The sequence below is a fragment of the Akebia trifoliata genome, chromosome 10 (assembly GCF_017979445.1).
Source record: "Akebia trifoliata isolate Shusen 1 chromosome 10, ASM1797944v1, whole genome shotgun sequence".
Classification (NCBI taxonomy): domain Eukaryota; kingdom Viridiplantae; phylum Streptophyta; class Magnoliopsida; order Ranunculales; family Lardizabalaceae; genus Akebia; species Akebia trifoliata.
Window position 1 is genome coordinate 21619562 of NC_141384.1, and position 18191 is coordinate 21637752.

The following is an 18191-nucleotide window of genomic DNA, read 5'->3' on the forward strand; positions in this document are numbered from 1 at the left end:
GTTTTATTTGAAAATATGTAAGTTCTACAACGCCCAAAAAATTCGTGAGCTGGTGTTAAATGAATGTTTCGGATAGAGTCTGACTAGCCTTACTAAGTTAGAAAGGATTTCACCATTACCAAGGGTCTTTGGCTCACCTTGTGGCATCCAAAATCATGTTGAATTTCAATTCTAAGTTTAGGAGTTATGTGGAAGCTCAGTAGCCGTCTATTTTCAAAAACCTTGGATAAAGCACAAAAGAATTTTTTTTTTGAATTTTTTTTATTATTTGGACCTGAATTTTTTTTATGAAACTTAGAGGGTTGTGGTGTTGGATTGCTGATGTGGTAATCGGCTTGAAATCTTACTATGTTAGTAAGGAAAGTGTTTCGCTTGCTGATATAGTGACAAGGTACATTTTGAGGCAGAAAATTCCATCACTATAAAGCTAATTTCTCTTATATTGCTGAACTTCAGTTTTTTTTTTTTCAAATTTCAGTGGGGGCTATAGTACCAACTCAGGTACTGGTAAAAATTGTTATCTGCTGGAGTTGCCAGGTGGTAATGGCTTCCAATTGGGTTTCTCATCCCAGTACATGTCATAATATATAATTCCGGGCTCGTGATTTTGCATGCAGCACCATACGCCCACGTATCCCGCGACTCGGTTCCTGAACTTCTTCGCCCTCACCTGATCAAATAATTGACATACACCTTCAGATATAAAAGCCAAACGGAATATATTTAAAATTCCCACTTATGCTTACACCCTACTCGTACTCTTGTTTGTAAGGCCCTCATGAATATCATGTTGGACAATCCAACCATAACGTCAGTCGTCCTCACTAGGTGTATGATTGCGAAGAAAATATTTTGAAAAAATAATTTCCAGGGAAAATGATCATGAAAATATAGATTTCCTCAGAAAATAGTTGTCAGCATTTAATTGCACCTAGGAAAATAACTTGAGAGTAGGCTTTCAGTTTTGAGGGAGGATATAGCGTGAGAGAATTACATTACGATTTTTCCACTCTTACAAGAAAATGATTTTCTTGGGGTTCGGGTCAAAGAATTTTTTCAAGCCAGAATATCATTCTCATAAGAAAATGTGCAATCATCCACTACAAATCACATTTTCATGGGATTTTTGCCGTGATTTTCCAATGCAATCATACATGCATAACATGATCAACATCATCGAGAATCAATCTCTTCCAATATTGCTAACCATATGAAATGTTTGACGCGAACTAACAGCTTAATTCAACAAATCAAAATTTTCAATTTCAAGTCAACTTTTCATGAGGTTAGATTTGCTGGAATGAACTGATTTTTCTCAAGGTTGGTCACGAACTCATTTGTATGGTTGGATAGTCCAAAATGATATTCATGAGGGGATCTACATGTTGTAATACAAACAATGGTTTATGGTTTCATTCCATTTCAGAATGTTTGGAACACTTTGGTTTTGGCCAACTCTATAACACTGACTATTTCAGAATGTTTTAGTTGAGAACATCTTGGTTTTCTCCTGACCCGAGACATTGCCTTGAAACGAAATTTTAAACCTTAATCCACATGAGTAATGATAGAATTAATCAAGATAAACCTCGAAAAATAGAGCAGAACTTACCTTGTCAGTAAAGCCTTGGAAGGCTTCTTGCATGGATGAGAAATGTATCACTTTGACATTCTTGAATGACGAGAACACTGTTTTGAACTGTTGTAAGCAAAATCCTATGGTCAGACAGATACAAGGAAGCAGACACCTTAATGAAATGTAAATAAGAGCATGAAAACCATCTAAGCTTCAATAAACAACATGCATACATAAGCACCCACATATTTCGAAAATATGCAGACTTCTATGAACTATTGCATCATAGAAAAGATTTCATAAGAAAAGTTTCCAGCAAGTTTTACCAAAGAATTAGAGCCAGATGGCTTAAGTAGTGTTTATGGAGTATTATGGGATTGACGTGTAACAAATCAAACAAAAGAGAAGGTAATCCAAGACAGATAAATCATGTACAATGGAGAAAGCAAGTGTTCATGGAATGAGAACAACAAAGAGTAATGTTGAGGTGGATGAGAGGTGAGACTAGGAAGGACAAAATAAGAAATTAGAATGTCAATGGGAATCTACAAATAGCCCCAAATAGGCGATAAAACCAATTCCATTGAGATGGTTTGGGCATATAGAACAAAGCCCAACTATGTTAATAGTAAGGAGCACTATGGTGCAAGTCAAGGATCTATAAGGGTGAGAGGAAAGCAGAAATGATGTAGACAGAAGCACCTCCCTCTTCTCTCTCCTCCGGTCCACCATGGAAATTTCTGGCTTTGGCAATCCGGGTTCTCTCTTGTCCCATTGAAAGTTAGCTTCTTCATTTGGACAGTGGCATTCAATAGATTATTAAAATCCTATCACATCATTGACAGGGATATCATTTAGGTTGATTCTTGTGTCATGCAAAGTTGGTGGTGAGTCAGTTAATCATCCCTTGATCTAATGCAATTTTGCTCTCGCTTGTTAGCATTTCTTGGATTTTCCCTTCATTTGTGTCATCTCATCGAAAGTTTGGCAGTCTATGTCATTTCTAGGAAGGTGGAAGATTCCTTTCTTTTCGACACCTTTTAATATTTGTTGGGGCTTGTGGAAGGAATGAAACTGCCATGCCTTTGACGGGAAGGAGCACAGCAATCAAGAAGTCATCACTGACATTCTTGCTCTCATATTCTTTGGGTGTAAGCAATTTGAGCATATAACAGAGGGGAGTTTTTTGAAAGTTTTCTTTTCAATAGAGAGTTTGTCTGTAATGCCGGTTTGAAGTGCTCCTCCGGTATTGTTGAATGCCTTTTGGTCTTTTTCTTTCCTTCTGTAAGAGGTAGGTCTCCTCAACCTTCCCTTTTGTTTTCAATAATATATAACCAGCACTAATTTGATATAAGCTATTGCAAAACAAGTGGAGTAAAAATTTGGCACAAGTTTACGGAAGGAAATTATTATCGCAAAATAGAGTACCATTTCTTCATTGCTATTCCTTGGAAATCTGAGCATTCCTGATTGATTTGTTTCATTGGATGATCCTTCTCGACAAAGTTGAACATCAAGCCATGACTCCTTCACCTAAAAACAATGGGAAAAAAATGTTCAAGATAAATCAAGGAGAAGAAGAATATAGTAATCCCTTTAGGTAATGCAGTTGAATATAGTACCTCTTTTGAAAGTAACGGATTTTCAAGGAAAGAATACTCTCTAAAATCAATGTGTGGACCAAATTCATCTTCTGGTAGCTCTTTTAACATGTTATTCACCTGAATTATAGCATAACATTGCAACCTTTTAGTGGTCAACTACTGATGCAACACATGAAAATAGGAAAAATGTTGTATGGAAATATAGCAACAAGAGGGAGTGTGTCAATATTTTATTTTTCTTTCTGATTGTCGGTAATGAGACTTCTTAACAAAAAAGGGGAGGCATCAAAACAACTATTTATGAGAAATCAAAACATAACCTTAGTAATAAGTTTATAAATACCTCAAATACATGATCCAAAGGGCAAAGAAAAGGTTGTCTCGTCATTGTCCCCTTCAAAACTCCAGGATGGTTCCACCATAGTTTATCCAATCTGCACCATAGTGGAGGCATCACCTAAATAGTTTTGCCATAAAAAAAGAGTCAGAAAATGGACTTCCATATCGAAGGCAGTTAAAAATACAACTTCATAATCTGATTGAAAATAGTAAAATCCATTAGGAATCATTTTTTTTTATCTGATTGCATTCTTTTTTTTGTTCATATTTTTAGTTTTTAAGAAAACACACTGAAAACAAGGTAATTCATGTTCATAGATTATTAAAAGATTGCTCTAGCCTCTCAATTTTATATCAACTTATTTGTAAAGAAAGTATAAAATGTGAGCGCTCCCATATATGATTCAGGACAAGAAAGCTTTGATAACAATAATACAAGACAAGTGGACAAGGAATAAAAACAGCTTGAAAACATGAGAAAACTACAAACAAGAAAGGTAACAAGAAACCAATGGGCAAATAAACTAAATTCTATCATCACCAACTTTAAGATATGGGCTAGACAACCCGATTCAGGAGACAAGTACAATTCTCATTGCCATGGTTTAAAATATCAGAATGTATCAAAATGTATTGGTCTGTATGCATCGGTATCGGTATCGGCCAAGATCAATACAAAACATTGACTCCGAAACATTCAATGTTTCGGAATGTATCAGGTATGTACCAAAATGTATTGGTTTGTATCAAATGTATTGGCTGATACGTATCGGTTTTTTCAGAAGCCGAAACATTCAATCGATAAGATATTACCATACTCATGGCTACTGTGTTGGTTACTTTTGCCATATGGGCTAAAAAATTAACAAGTGTGTAGGTCACTCTTGCCAAAAAACAGTCGTTATTCAAACTTGTTTAAGTAAAATAGGCCTCACCCTCATGAGTGTTGCCATACAGGATGAAATGGAAACAATTTTGGATGGTCATGTTGGGCTAGATGAACAACAGGGATGAAATGAACCAGACAGACCTAGGAAAGAAATCTAAGTCAAGGAATTCGATTTCTGCCAGACAGCTTGAAGAATGGTGCAGAAAGATAAGAGATATAAAAGGGGATCAACATGTCTTGGAGAGAAATATGGGGAAAACCTCCTATAGGGTGCTAATCAATCAAAGCTCCCAAGCATTCCTAAAGGACATAAAATAAGGTTGAATTTCAATGAATAATCAAAGGCCTATTTAAAATGCCTTCATAAGATCCAATTATGAAGAAATGAATATTAAAGAGGCTTAATACTTAGGTTACAAATCTAAACTGTTTATCCAACGAAAATTAGGTATCATTTTATAATGACTAAAATGCCCTTAATTTAAGTCAACTATTAGAACCCCAAAGTTCAACATAATTTTCCACCCTAAAACAGTATAATATCATTGAAAGTCATGAAATAACTGTTGTAGACCTTGAAATGATCTATCCAAAGAGTATGACGACTTCTAAATTGGATATATGAGTAAAAAACTTGTCTATTGAAAAACAATGTTGGTCTCTAAGTGTTAAAGAACATGGTCCCCCAAATTCCATATATTGATTTGTAGTTTGGAATGGAGGTAAAAAAAATTGGATTTTCAACAGTGACCTAATATTATTCGCCTGAAATGTATTGAAGATTACCAGTGAGTCATACCTCATGTTAGCTGGTTTGTAGGCTCGAAGTAGGGTTTGTGGTTCAGAATTTTGGAACGAACCTGGTTCATAGGATTGGAAATGATGATTCATTTCTCAACCCTCTTAGGGTCATTACTTCAGTTCGCATATAATTCAAGCATGTTACCAAATTACAAGTACAAACATAATGCTTAAAAAAATTCAAAGATACTCCTCATTGATGATGACCTTTGCACTGAAGAGAAGCTAATGTTTATGCAAAAACACAAAAGAAAAGCAATTGAAAGTCTTTTCAATTGCATCTTTATGATTCTTACTCCACAACATCTTCAATCTCCCCACATTTGTGGTCAAATATATATATATATATGGGACATGGAGGTTTGTAATCTAATTTCTCAAGAAAATATGTTGTATCTTCACATTTTGATTCACCCAAATGTTATATTGAGCTTGTCAAAATTCAGCAAACCATAACAAGTGGGTCAGCATTTAAGTTGGTATGTAGTTCACTACAAACAGTACTGCAAGCTAGTTCACTTCATATTGATTTTTGGTCCGGTGTAGGATGACCAAATTTGGTAACTAGGTACTACCTACAATTCCTTGTTTAGTAATCTAGTTTTCAACCACTAAATTTGAGAAGCTATGATACCAAAATGCAAGGAGAGATCTCATCCCCATTATGCACTAAAAGAATAAGTAGCAAGGTAAGATATAAACTTCAATACATCTATCCTAAATAAGCTAAAAGAAAATTTTCACTTACTAATCAATTTCCACTTGACCATGCTCTCATAACATCTATCCTATCCAACCTTTAGCCACCAAACATTATAAGAACAAAACATATTTTTTTAAAATCCTAAATATCTAAGTTACGAACATCATTCATCCATCTAAAGTATATCACTACCATTAAACCAAACTCTCATTCCTATCTTGTGGTCTTAAACATCAGAATCTCGATAAAATACAACAGATAGTTATTTTAGAATTTGGATCAAGCTTTCCAAAGCATCCAAAAAATTCTAAGTTGGATTTATGAGTTAAAAAGTTTATGCCTCTCCAAACATAAATCTCTCAGTGATGAACAAAGTTCTCAAATGATTTTAGGTAGCATAGAAAGTTCTCTAATACTCAACCTAGGGTAGAGCCTTAATATGACCAAGGCCCAGTTCCCTTTTATCAACAAAAAAACATTTAACTATCTAAATTAATCATTCCATGGGAAAGACAAATGAGCTATTATTCTCTTTGGGGTTTGATCATACTTACCAGTGTACGATTCAACAATGAAGCAATAGCTAGTGCAGTCCTTATTTGCACTATCTGAAAAATATCATTTCCGATATAATCACCAAGGTACAACATAGATTAGCATTAAACAAATCTGTGTCATACAAGCTAACAAAGTTAGGTCATACATGCATACCTGGTAATTAATGAGAGAAAAATGTGATTCAATATTATGCTCCCCATCTAACAATAGGCTCTTTGGGATAGATGGCTTAAAAGACAAGAATCCTCCTGCATATGTTCCTTCACATGTTAAATTGCAACACATATACCGAGTGTGAAGAAAAAAAAAACACAAATTAAAATTGCATCTCCAAACATTAATGCAGAATTGAAATTAAGTCGTAGAAAAAGGCAAGTACATGGAAGAAAAGTCAAGAGTGTGAGGTGGGGACATGGGGTAAACTCATGTTTTCAATATAATTGGATTAATTACAACGGTGCGAAAGTGACTTTAAATTAGTGCACAAAGTAAAGATAGCAACTAGAAGAAGATAAAAAGTCCCCTACCCCATCAATCAAAGAAAAGATACTAAAAGAATATAAATGCCAACACTCTAGGCTCTGATACTTTGGAAGGGTTAAGAATATTTTTATTGTTTTTCAAATTAAAAGACAATTTCACCTGCACTATTTGATTAAAGAAAGCTTTGACGGTTATTGGTCAAGTTGGGGACCAACTACATTTATGGCCCAATCCGTCTATTTAGAGTTTTTCTCACCTATGAGATTTCTTACGCACACAGGTTTTTGTAAGACCATAAAATAATCAACAACACATTTGGAAATGGTAAAACTGTATTGCAAAAGCACCCATGTCATATCTGCTAACTAGTACTATATCATACTATGTCGATACATGTATGATAGGCATGTTGACATTTATGTATAACACATGCAACACCACCTCAAAATGACCAACAATACATACAACACTTTGCACAGAGATATCACCTGGTGTATCATAATATTCAGGTTCATCATGAAAAACCTTTCCTTCTCGTAATCGGTGACGCTTTCCTTCAGTACCCGCAAATTGAAAGGTGGTATGCACTGCGTACGGTTCCATTCTAAGTTGTTGATACATGGCCTGCCAATGCAGCTTAAGAACTTAGAAAATACTTAATAGTCAGCTTCTTCAAAGATGTGCACTTATTCCATGCATGGCAGGGGCAGATTTACAGTGGGGGCAATGGAGGCTCTTGCCCCGACAAAAGTTTTGAAAAATTACATCAACCTCTTGGTAATGCGGCATATTTTGAGTTTGCCCCCACAAACTTTTGGCAGTTGCCCCCACCCACTGAAGTTTTTGGGTTTATTAGAACCCTTCTATTTCGTTAATAATTGGCAGTTGTCCCCACCCCCATTGATGATGTTACCCCTTGATTTAGGTCATCTCTCATAGACTAATAAGAAATGACCTAAATGCCCTTTTCTACAACCTCTAACAAGAAAGTCTTGATTTTTTTCCTCAAAACCACTCATCTTCATGTTCTTCAACCTTATCGAGCAACTATAGTTTGGCCCCACTACAAGAAAATCCTGGATCCACCCTTGATGCATAGCATTCTAGCTATAGATAAACAAAGTGGAAAATATGGAAAACAAAAAATGAATATTCTTAAAAAGTCTGGTGTCCATGCAGAGATTGACCAGGAATGAAAGCAATGAAAAACTGCTTAAATATTTATTGGGAGATCCCACCTGAATAAAGTAAGTGTGTCCATTGCAAAATATACTTGCTGGTAGAATTCCTAACTTAAGGTTTCCATCATAAGTATATACAAGTCCATTTTCCTCGTCAACATATGATCGGGACTGTTTAGTTATAAGTTCATTAAACCCATGCTGGTCCCATATTGTATCATCAGCTAGAAGCATATCTTTCCATTCTTTTGCTAGCTTTTTGGTAGAATCTGTTGGCCGCCAATGAAAAATCCCAATATTGTAGGCAGCGGTTACTGCAGAAGGTGAAGAAAAAGAAGGTTAAGTACAAGGATTTCAAAAATAATAATAAATAAAATTCTAGGGTTATGAGAAAAATAAATTGATGACTCATAAGCATTTGATTGGAACCAACATTAAAAAGGAAATATACAACTGTAAACAGCACTAAAAAGAAATTCACAACACATAACAATACAATTGAGATTTTTGGTATCACCATGTAAAATTTAAGGCTTTATCAAGTTAGTATTATGCTAGTTCAGCACTCACAAACCACTTTTCTATTGCAAAGTATTATTAGAGCATTAAATTATGAACCATTGTATTAAGGTGTATATTGGTACACCAAATCATATTTATGATTAGATAATGTAGTTAGAGTAGTTATGTGATCATGTGACTACATGTTTCTCTATTTAATGGAACCTCACGGCATACCAAAATAATCCCAGTTATCCAAACATTTAAACTTTTTCATGGTATCCAAGCCCATGCTCCTATGAGACAACTTTAGACAAAGTCCTTTCAATAGATCATAGTAATCATAAAAAAATGATCCCAAATTGTTATTTCAAAGAGAGTGTTAATTACCATTGCAGCTGTCGCAAGGTCATTTGGGAGGTGTGGAGCTCCATCCTTTCATTGTTTGGAATCGACTAGGCTCTCCCAAAAGACATAGTCAATGTCTTTTTTGGGTTCCAAAGTGGTCCCTTTGGTGAGAAAGGAAAACTTTTGTGAGGATTCTACCTTTGGCTAATTCCTAGGACATCTATAAGAAACACAATGGTGGGATGAAAAATAGTTTGGTTACTTTGAGGTTATTCTAGTCCCATAGTTGTATTTTCCTATAATCTTTTAATAAAATTTTCTTTGTTAATGAAAAAAAAACAGTTCATTTTATTTCTCCCCAAACATTGTTCTTTACCTTTAATAGCTATAAGTTGTTTATGGGCCATGTGATTTCATATTTTTTGAAAAAATTATTATTTCTTCATTTTTGCATTAAAAACTGTGAATCAGATATGGAAAATAATTTTAAAATATAGAAGTTAGAAAATTAGAAAAAATAAAACCTCATAGAGAAATTTATGAATATCTCATATATTAAAGTTTAAACCATTTTGCAGCTTTAAGTACTCAATAACATGATTAACAACATTTAAATTAGCAAGTATGAGTCTCCATGTATCCATCACCTACGCAAGATATACAAATGCTATTGCTCTTGGCTTCTTTAATTCTGATCCGTCTAATGATCTCAATATTCTTACTCTTTTTTTTTTATAAGTTGCAAATTGATAATCAACTGATTTTTACTCCTTGTTGACGCTACAAAATTGAATGGAATGGAATCACATAAGGGTAAGGTATGCAATTCAAATTGAAATGAGACTCACATCATTAGGTGAAAAATATGAAACTATAGAAGTGCCAACTTAGCTAAGTTGATAAGATGTGGATTGTTGCTTCCAGGCTCTAGGTTTGAACCCGTGAACACAACTTCACTTTACTTATCACTAACCCTTTACCCATCAAATTAATCAATCGTTCCAGGCGAGTAAATAAAAAATTGAACGAAAAAAGTTCAATTTAAATAAAAAATTTCTGCCTACTCCATAAAGCATCATAGTGATCAAGTTTTGTAAAAACACTAAAAAATAGTGAAAAAGCAACCTAGAAATTTCTATATTTACACCAAAGCATGGCTTCAAAACTTGTCCGAGACCGAGACGTATTGCCCGAGTCATCTCGGTATCAGACATGGACGAGATGGATGGACAAGTCAATTTTTTGAACCAGATTTAAGACCACACGTTCATTTTTCAAATTTTTGAACAAGAAGTCTCAAACGTATCGGAAAACTCGTCCAAGACAACTTGGTATTTGGCATGGACAAGACAAGACGCGAAACCGAGTTTTAAAACCATGCACCAAAGACAAAGTTACAAAAACAAAATATCTCAACATGGAAACAAACATCATAATCATATATCATCACTTCATCATCAAACTAAACAAGTATTCACCTATATATATATATATAGATATATAGATATATTTTTAAAGTATTTGTTTTGTTTCTTGTCTTTTACTTTATTTTGTCTATTGTTCATTCTTTCTTATATTTATTAAAATAAAAGAAGGCTTATATTTGGACAATAGAGACACACCTTGTCTCTATAAGGGACATTGATTCGGCTGCTGCAGGCACAAAACCTTTTCAAATACAAAAAGAAACACCTTTTCAAATACACCTATTTTTTTGCATGTATACATTAGTTTTCAATTTTTTAAAAGGTGTGTTGGTGTCATTTGGGATATACAAAAGCCATGATCAGTTTTGTATTTGAAATATAAAAAATCCAACAAAAAGAAACATGCTTATGTTTTTTTTTTCACAAAAAAACTACATATCATAGAAACATGTTCAGATTTTTTTTGTGTATTCTTTTTTTTTTTATGGGCAAGGCTGTTATGGAAGATTCTGGTCCTTCGTTGTATTGGGTGCATAAAATGTAAGAACAAAAAAAGTCTGCCACTACTGGGCTTTTGTATCCTGGGGGCAACGTGCAATTCACCTGCTTGCTTCCTTCGGTTGTGGCAAAGGCAAGAATTGCCTTAAAGAGAGTGACATTGTCCGCGCCTCAACCAGGTCGTTGTCACTTTAATCTACAAGTTTGGATCCTAAAGTGAATATTTGGATAAGCCTTTCTAGGCATCTATCTTAACTTCAAGGCTCTAGAAGTTATTTGATGAACCAATATTCAAGAAGGAATTAATCTAATTTCTCATCAATTTCATCAATCAACAATCTTAAAATTCTCAATCTTTAAAATTGCTTAAAGCAATGGGTAAGTATTCAGAGTGAAGGTGGGTTCAACGAGTTATGAACCTAGATTGTGAGATCAACACTCCACACGCCATACCAACTTGGCTAAGTGGACACCTTCATATAGCATCCAAATGTGCTAAAAAGATAATGGAATAAAAAGAGATAGAGAAAGAGAAATATATATTTACTTTTACATTGCAATAATGGAAATTAGGTTCATGGACCAAATTGGGCAATCCGTTATAAGAAATTTGGTGGATAAAATTCTCTTTGTTTTCTACCTCATCTTTTTTCCTTGTTAACAAAATATTTCTTTAAAACCAAAATTCTATGTGCATTCCCAAAAAATTGCAATATTATTTCCATAATTTATTGTTTCACAGTGTCTACGCATCGATTGAAATATTTACATTTCTATCATGATTTTTTTTGCTAAATAAAAATGATTTTCTTTTTCTACATTCCCATCATGATTAACATCCATTGAAATCAAATTTAAGACCTAATTTCGGAATAATCTCTCTCAGTGTAATTAAATCTTGTCTTAGGCATTGCTTATGTGACGGGCTTGCCTAGCAAAGCTTGGAGTTGTGCCCAACACTACAACAATCCTCTCTTTTTCAGTAGTTTCTTCTTTTACCCTCTTTCTGTTTCTTTTCTTGCCAAGGGGAAGGTTTGTATTTGTCCAACAAAGAAACAATCTTATCTCTATTTATTTTTATGTTTTGAAAGAGGGATTGTATTGGTGCAACACAAAAACCAGTCCTCCCTTTATAATGTTTGTTTCCTCTTTTAATTTTTTTCCTCCACCCTCTCTCTCTTGTTCTTCAGTAATTTGCTACTGTTCATTTTCTTTGCTTATTAGTTTCTTCTCACTGTCCAAAGTAAATATGGCAGTGAGCTCTGTTTGTATGTGCATCTGTTATATTTGGAGCATGAAAAACAATCAAGCACGTATAATTGTTGATCAAGTTATATAACTGACAAGTTTCCTTTTTGATAAGTAAAGTTACATAACTAATAATTCTTTTAGGCTAATGGCTATATTACCTGTTCCTATGTGCTTTATTATCTTTTCCTTTAAAATTTTGCATATAATATTTTCATGAAATATATTAATGAAGATTATGAACAAATAAATTGTCACTTAGGCTTCACCTTGCCTAAAGGACCCGTATTTCCTGGGTGTAGCTTAATGGTTTTGATTACAATGCTTAACATATATAGTTGAAGATATGTGTATCTTTAAGGTAGTATAATGTTTGATAAAGAAATGGAAACACACTGGTTATCATACAAATTCAAAAAAAGATCTTAGTATTTTCCAAGATTTTCTTGAACACTTGGTAAAGCCTTTAGTTGAGTCTTAGGGAATAAATATATAAAAAAAAAATATACATTTTCTCTGGATTCATGTCAAACTCAGCTAGCCTAGGCCTCTAAAAATTAGTAAAAAGCTATTCATGGAAAACTAAAAATGAATTTTATGAACGATAAAACAAACAGAATAAACAAATTTACAAGTCAAATAATAAAAGCTTTAGATATTATGTTCACCTTGTTCAAAGATTTCCAAACTGTCATCAACAGTTGTCGGTCTCAATTGATCACTGGAAGTTAAGATATCAGCTCCAGGAAAACGAGCAAAATAGGGAAGCGGGTTCTGTTCCAGGCACAAACAGAAACTATGTTTTACAAAGAAAAATCTAGAGAAGGAATAATAGGATAGACAGAGAGAATGAGTTGTAAACCCCCTACAGTCACTGCTTCAGTTCTACTACCAATGCATATGAGTGATAACTCAATCAAAACTGCAGAGAAAATAATCGCTAAAGTAAAAGTTTTTATAAAAAAAAGCAAGAATATATGGTTGATGACCATTCTAATACCTTCTGCCTTTGATACGTTTCAAGTCAAAGATCTTGAAAAAAAAAAATGAGTGTCTTACCTTGTAATGCAAAGGAAACCATCACTTGCCACTAAACCACTAAATCATTTCCTACATGGGAATGACAGCCTCATTGAACACTGTAAGTTCATGGATAGTGGCTAGAAATTTATGTTTCTGGGTTTTTAATATGAGCATGTCAAATAAGCAAAGAAATATTTTTCCAACAAAGCGGAGAAAAAACTAGAAATTCATTTTAGGATTCCGACTTCAAAGGATTGGGTTTAGTACCAGCAGAAGCATCAATTCACTTACTTGGTAATAAAACCCATTAATATTTACATAAATGATGTAGTGGTAGGATCAACAGTAACCAAATAGTAGACAAAGGACGTACCTTTAACCAAACCATGTCTGTATCACACATCAGCAGCTCATAGCCAAAAGGCAGCATGGCATCTATTAAAATAACTTTTTGTCTCCCCATTTTGTGGAATGTTGGCGTCCCCCAACCAGCATCTTCCGTGCTCATATGGCTACCCATATCAAAAACAGGAACACCTTTCCAATACAAAGCCTCCAAAAGTTTGGTATCCATTGCCCCTATGCACGATTTTGAACTTCTTTAGGTAATGAAAAAAGGGAAAAAAAATCAAAAGAGTAGGATTTGAGTCGACAAAGTGTATATTTTACTTGAAAAAGGAAGGATTTTGCTAGGAAGGTAAGCCCAAATTCAAAGAAGTTACATGGTTGAAGTTACAAGAAAATACCTACAAGAAGATTAGGAAGGCCGAGATCAGTCAAGTGTTTAACCCAATTCAGGATAAAATCCATGAAAGCATAATTCCCAAAAGTTACAATGATGATGTTATCTTTCACCCTAGGTTCCACGAGTGCTTTGGTCAGCCGAAATGCCTTCATAGGTGGCCTCTTTGCACCAGGAGGTGGGACCTCCCATATAGGCCTCGTCCATATACTTTGAAACGGAGATGTAGACGTTGATTTTCCACCTTCTGCGGTTGGACTAGAAATAGGAGTGTGTTCCTGATGGGGAGAATCTATATCTGAAAACACCTTCACATTTAGATAATTGAATGCCTAGAAACCAAAGGCAAATAACACAGATCACATGAAATGTACCTGGAGTTGAAACATCAAAATAGGACATCTTCAGAAAAATGAAGATGGGTATTCAAGTAAATAAATATTCTTAATCGTCTCATGAAGGAATGGCCTGGGAAACTTATACTTAGTCATGCAGATGCTATCTCCGTATGTGCATATTGTATGTATTAAGGAATTTACGTGTATGCATGTCTGGTGTGGTGATGTCATAGTCATAGACTAAAGCTGAACTACACCTAATGAGTCAAATTATATATATATATATTGAAAGATAATCGGGGGTTAAGGCAGACCCCCGACCGGAGAGCAAGAAGTGAAAACTATTACAATCTCTGGGAGGATCAACCCATTGCATCCTCTCTAACAATCCTATCCAACTCAGCAGGAAAGGAACCTGGCAAGAACACTCTCTCATCATGATTAACAAGGAAGGAGGCAAGAAATGAGATGCATGTCATGTCCAATGAGAGACTAGCCTAACTTGTAAAATTGCATGCCAAAAGAAATGACTAAGGCATGCTGACATTGGATGAAAATGTGCTATGTCTGTCTCACATGTACCTATAGCTAAGCTACCTAAACAAGAACTGAAATTCAAGCAGGTTTTCATAAAAATAAAGTCAAAGGGCAGATCAAAGAGTATATCAAATCCAAGAAAAGTAACTAACAGGATCTTATACTTAAATTATTATAAATCCCATAAAACAAATAAAAAATAATACTACCACAATGCCCTCAAAAGAGACCAACGAGATTTTGATGATAATCATCTTGATGAATGCAGAAATTATATTAAATATGAGTCAAAGCATGGAAATAATCACAGTATCCCCTTGATCAAGGGATTCCGGTAGCTCTCTATCCATGAGATTCGAGTATTCGACCAAGCTTGCACTCAACCCAGCCTCCCTTGGGTTTGGACATAGCTAAGTTGGTTGGCATATTGCAATGCAGCTTTGAAGTCATGGTTTCAAGCCTAGCTTACCCCTCAAAAAATAAAATAATAAAATAATAATTCCAACTTCCCTTTTTATTTGTGGTACACAATGCATGCAAGTACTTGACCTCTTCTACAAGCACTAAGACAACTCCAGTGAGTTATCTCGATGTCAGAGGCATCCGAGCAAGAGTTCCAATGTGGCTCAGCCTTCTCAATGGTTTTCCCCATGTTTGAGTCATCTCACCGAGATTTCTAAAATCTGGAAAGTTGTTAAATACATTGCCTCATTTTGTAAGGATTTGACTAGTCTGAGTCATCTCAGTCTAAATGGAGTTGGGTGTTGAGACTAGATGAGAAACCGAAATTAAAAAATATGAAATCCTTGGAACGACTACCAACCGGTGAGCCGATAAGATAGATAATTATTTTTTAATGGAAAAATAAATAAACTGACATGTAACTTGATGGTTGACACCAACACTGAATTCTTCAAGCAAATCAAACTTTTGAAAAGAAAATCTTAGAATATAAGGACCTAGAGTCTTTCTTTGTAGTTGAGATTGAGGAGTAGGAAATATAAACCAATATTCATGTGAAAGAAGAAAAGAATAAAAAAAACAACAAAGACTTCACATTCTCTTTAGATTCTACTTTTAGCTAAAGCACATTTACATGTACCTACCTTATTAAGCAATATTTAATTATACTATGGCTAGCCAAAACCGAACTGAAAAATAATAGAGTCCATGATGGTAGACCCAAATACCTCGATTGCGTAATCGAGTACTGCTTGAATCCCTTCAAATCTAGAGAGAGTTTAAAACCACTTATCTCACCTCATCTCCGATGCCAAGTTGAATCGTGTGAGTCATCCCGTTTCTAAGGAGTCAAATCATCTAAATCGGTTGTAAACTATCAAATAATTTATTCATATATATTCATGCTAAATAATTATAAATTTTTTGTGTCATTGTACGGTGGAATAGTAGATGATCGGACACAATCTCATTTTTATAAAGACAACAAACTTTGAAATCATTAAAGAAATAATTATTTTAAAACCCAGTTGACTCGGCTGATATATCAAAATAGCAGACGAGTCAATGTGATGGATGATTCACATTGACCCTCTCTACCCGATGCCCCAAGATCGGGATAACTCGTTGGAGTCATCCCAGTCTCGGATGAGCTTTTAAACCATACTCCCATATGCATGGTTTCACAACTCAGTTTGCTTCATCTCTTCTCGTCCATTTACAAGACTGAGTTGTCTCTGACAAGATATATCATATAAGTCGGTTTATAATGATTTAATTCATGTATATTTATATAAAGTAAGTATAATTTTTTTTTCATAAAATAAGGTAGATTAGAATATGTTTAGTCATAAAATCATGTTTTATGTATATGATAAATTTTCAAATTCTAAAAGAAATTAATTATTTTAATCAAAATATACAAAATCCCAGTTGACTCAGCCAAGTTATACCGACTCAACCAAGATTTTCGAAATATCGTCCAAGTCATCTCGTTTATCTTGCAAGATAGTGTAAAGTTTGAGATTTTCAAAATATCGTCCAAGTCATTTCGTTTATCTTACAAGATAGTGTGAAGTTTGAGATGCCATGTAAGTCCGACTTCTTACTAAAAGATACTGAGATGACTCGTCCCAGTCATCTCGGTCTTTGACGAGCTTTTAAATCAGAGGCGTGATAAATCAACGTGGCAAAACATACTCGATCTATATGCAGCTGATGTGGCAAGGGCACAGAACCATTAATCTTTTCTTCGAGATACACATGGAAAAGATCAACGATTTTGTACCCTTACCATGTACAGACAACGTATGTTTTGCCGTCGATTCATCATTAGCCTTTAAATCATGAGTACTGATTTTCTAATTAGACAATCTTCATTGGTCAATACTAGGCTGACATGGCACGGACAAGGAACCATAGATCTTTTCCTCGGGATACATAACTGCACATTTCGGGATGTGCATTTGTGTATCCCGAGGAAACATGCCACATTAACTGAGTATCGACCGAGTGGAGACTTTCTATTTAGAAAATCATTATTGTTACCTCATACTACCGTATGCAAGCAAAATGAGTCGTGATTTCCTAATTCGAGGCTGACATGGCAAGCGGACAAAACTATAGATCTTTTTCTTCGGGATACACAAGGAAAACAATCAACGGTTCTGTGACTTTGCCACGTCATCAGAGTACAGACCGAGTGAAAATTTTCCAGTCAGAAAATCATTAGCGAAGCAAAATTACCACATTTGTACAAGGGCATTGAGGAGAAAAGAAAACAAAAAAAAAAGTTCGTTTCTATTTGCACCCACCTTAAGCTGGGTGCAGAGAGTGCAAATAGCCTGGCTGGAAAAATAAAAAACGATCTAATAACAGTTTGTAAATAAGCAACTAAAACAAACGATAGATTTGCAGAATCAAAGTTCATAAATGAGAGTAATTAACGGAAACTTACGTGAAACAGATGAAGACCAATTGTTTGTGAAGACCTGAGGCCTTCCACTGAAAATGGCAGAGAAGACAGAGATGGAGGAGAAAACTAGACCAATTATGACTGTAGCGTAGATAATAATAAACAGAGGCCTTGAGTTTGCCATACCTTGGAATCGATGATTCCAACTCATTCCTCTTGGATGATGGAGAGAAATCCAAATCTCTGTTTTCTTCTCTTCAAATTCAAATTCAAATTCAAATTAGGAATAACTGGTGTTCATCATCATCTTCATGGATTGATTGATTGAATAGAGGATTTGCAGGATCAAATAGAAACCCTAATTGAAGACTTTTAGGCTTTTTTTTCTTTTTATCTGTGTTCTCTTATTCTCTATGAAGGAATAAAAGGTTGGAGACTTCTCACAGAGGAAGCTCGCCAAAGGTCAGCCACCCCACCATGAGACTGACTCTCTTCATTCAGGTTGGAAGTGGAACCCACA

The 18191-nt window shown here is 34.7% G+C and overlaps 1 pseudogene across 1 annotated transcript; it reads right to left on the reverse strand.

Moving 5' to 3' along the window:
* Positions 1–307: 307 nt before the first annotated feature.
* On the reverse strand, positions 308–18185 carry LOC147393257 (arabinosyltransferase XEG113-like; annotated as a pseudogene). Its single transcript, XR_015182197.1, has 13 exons — positions 17714–18185; positions 13926–14219; positions 13553–13758; positions 12825–12930; positions 8192–8448; positions 7442–7577; positions 6624–6718; positions 6467–6520; positions 3524–3637; positions 3199–3297; positions 3005–3109; positions 1613–1699; positions 308–670 (listed from the first exon to the last, which is right to left on the reverse strand). The product of XR_015182197.1 is annotated as an arabinosyltransferase XEG113-like (transcript).
* Positions 18186–18191: the final 6 nt, after the last annotated feature.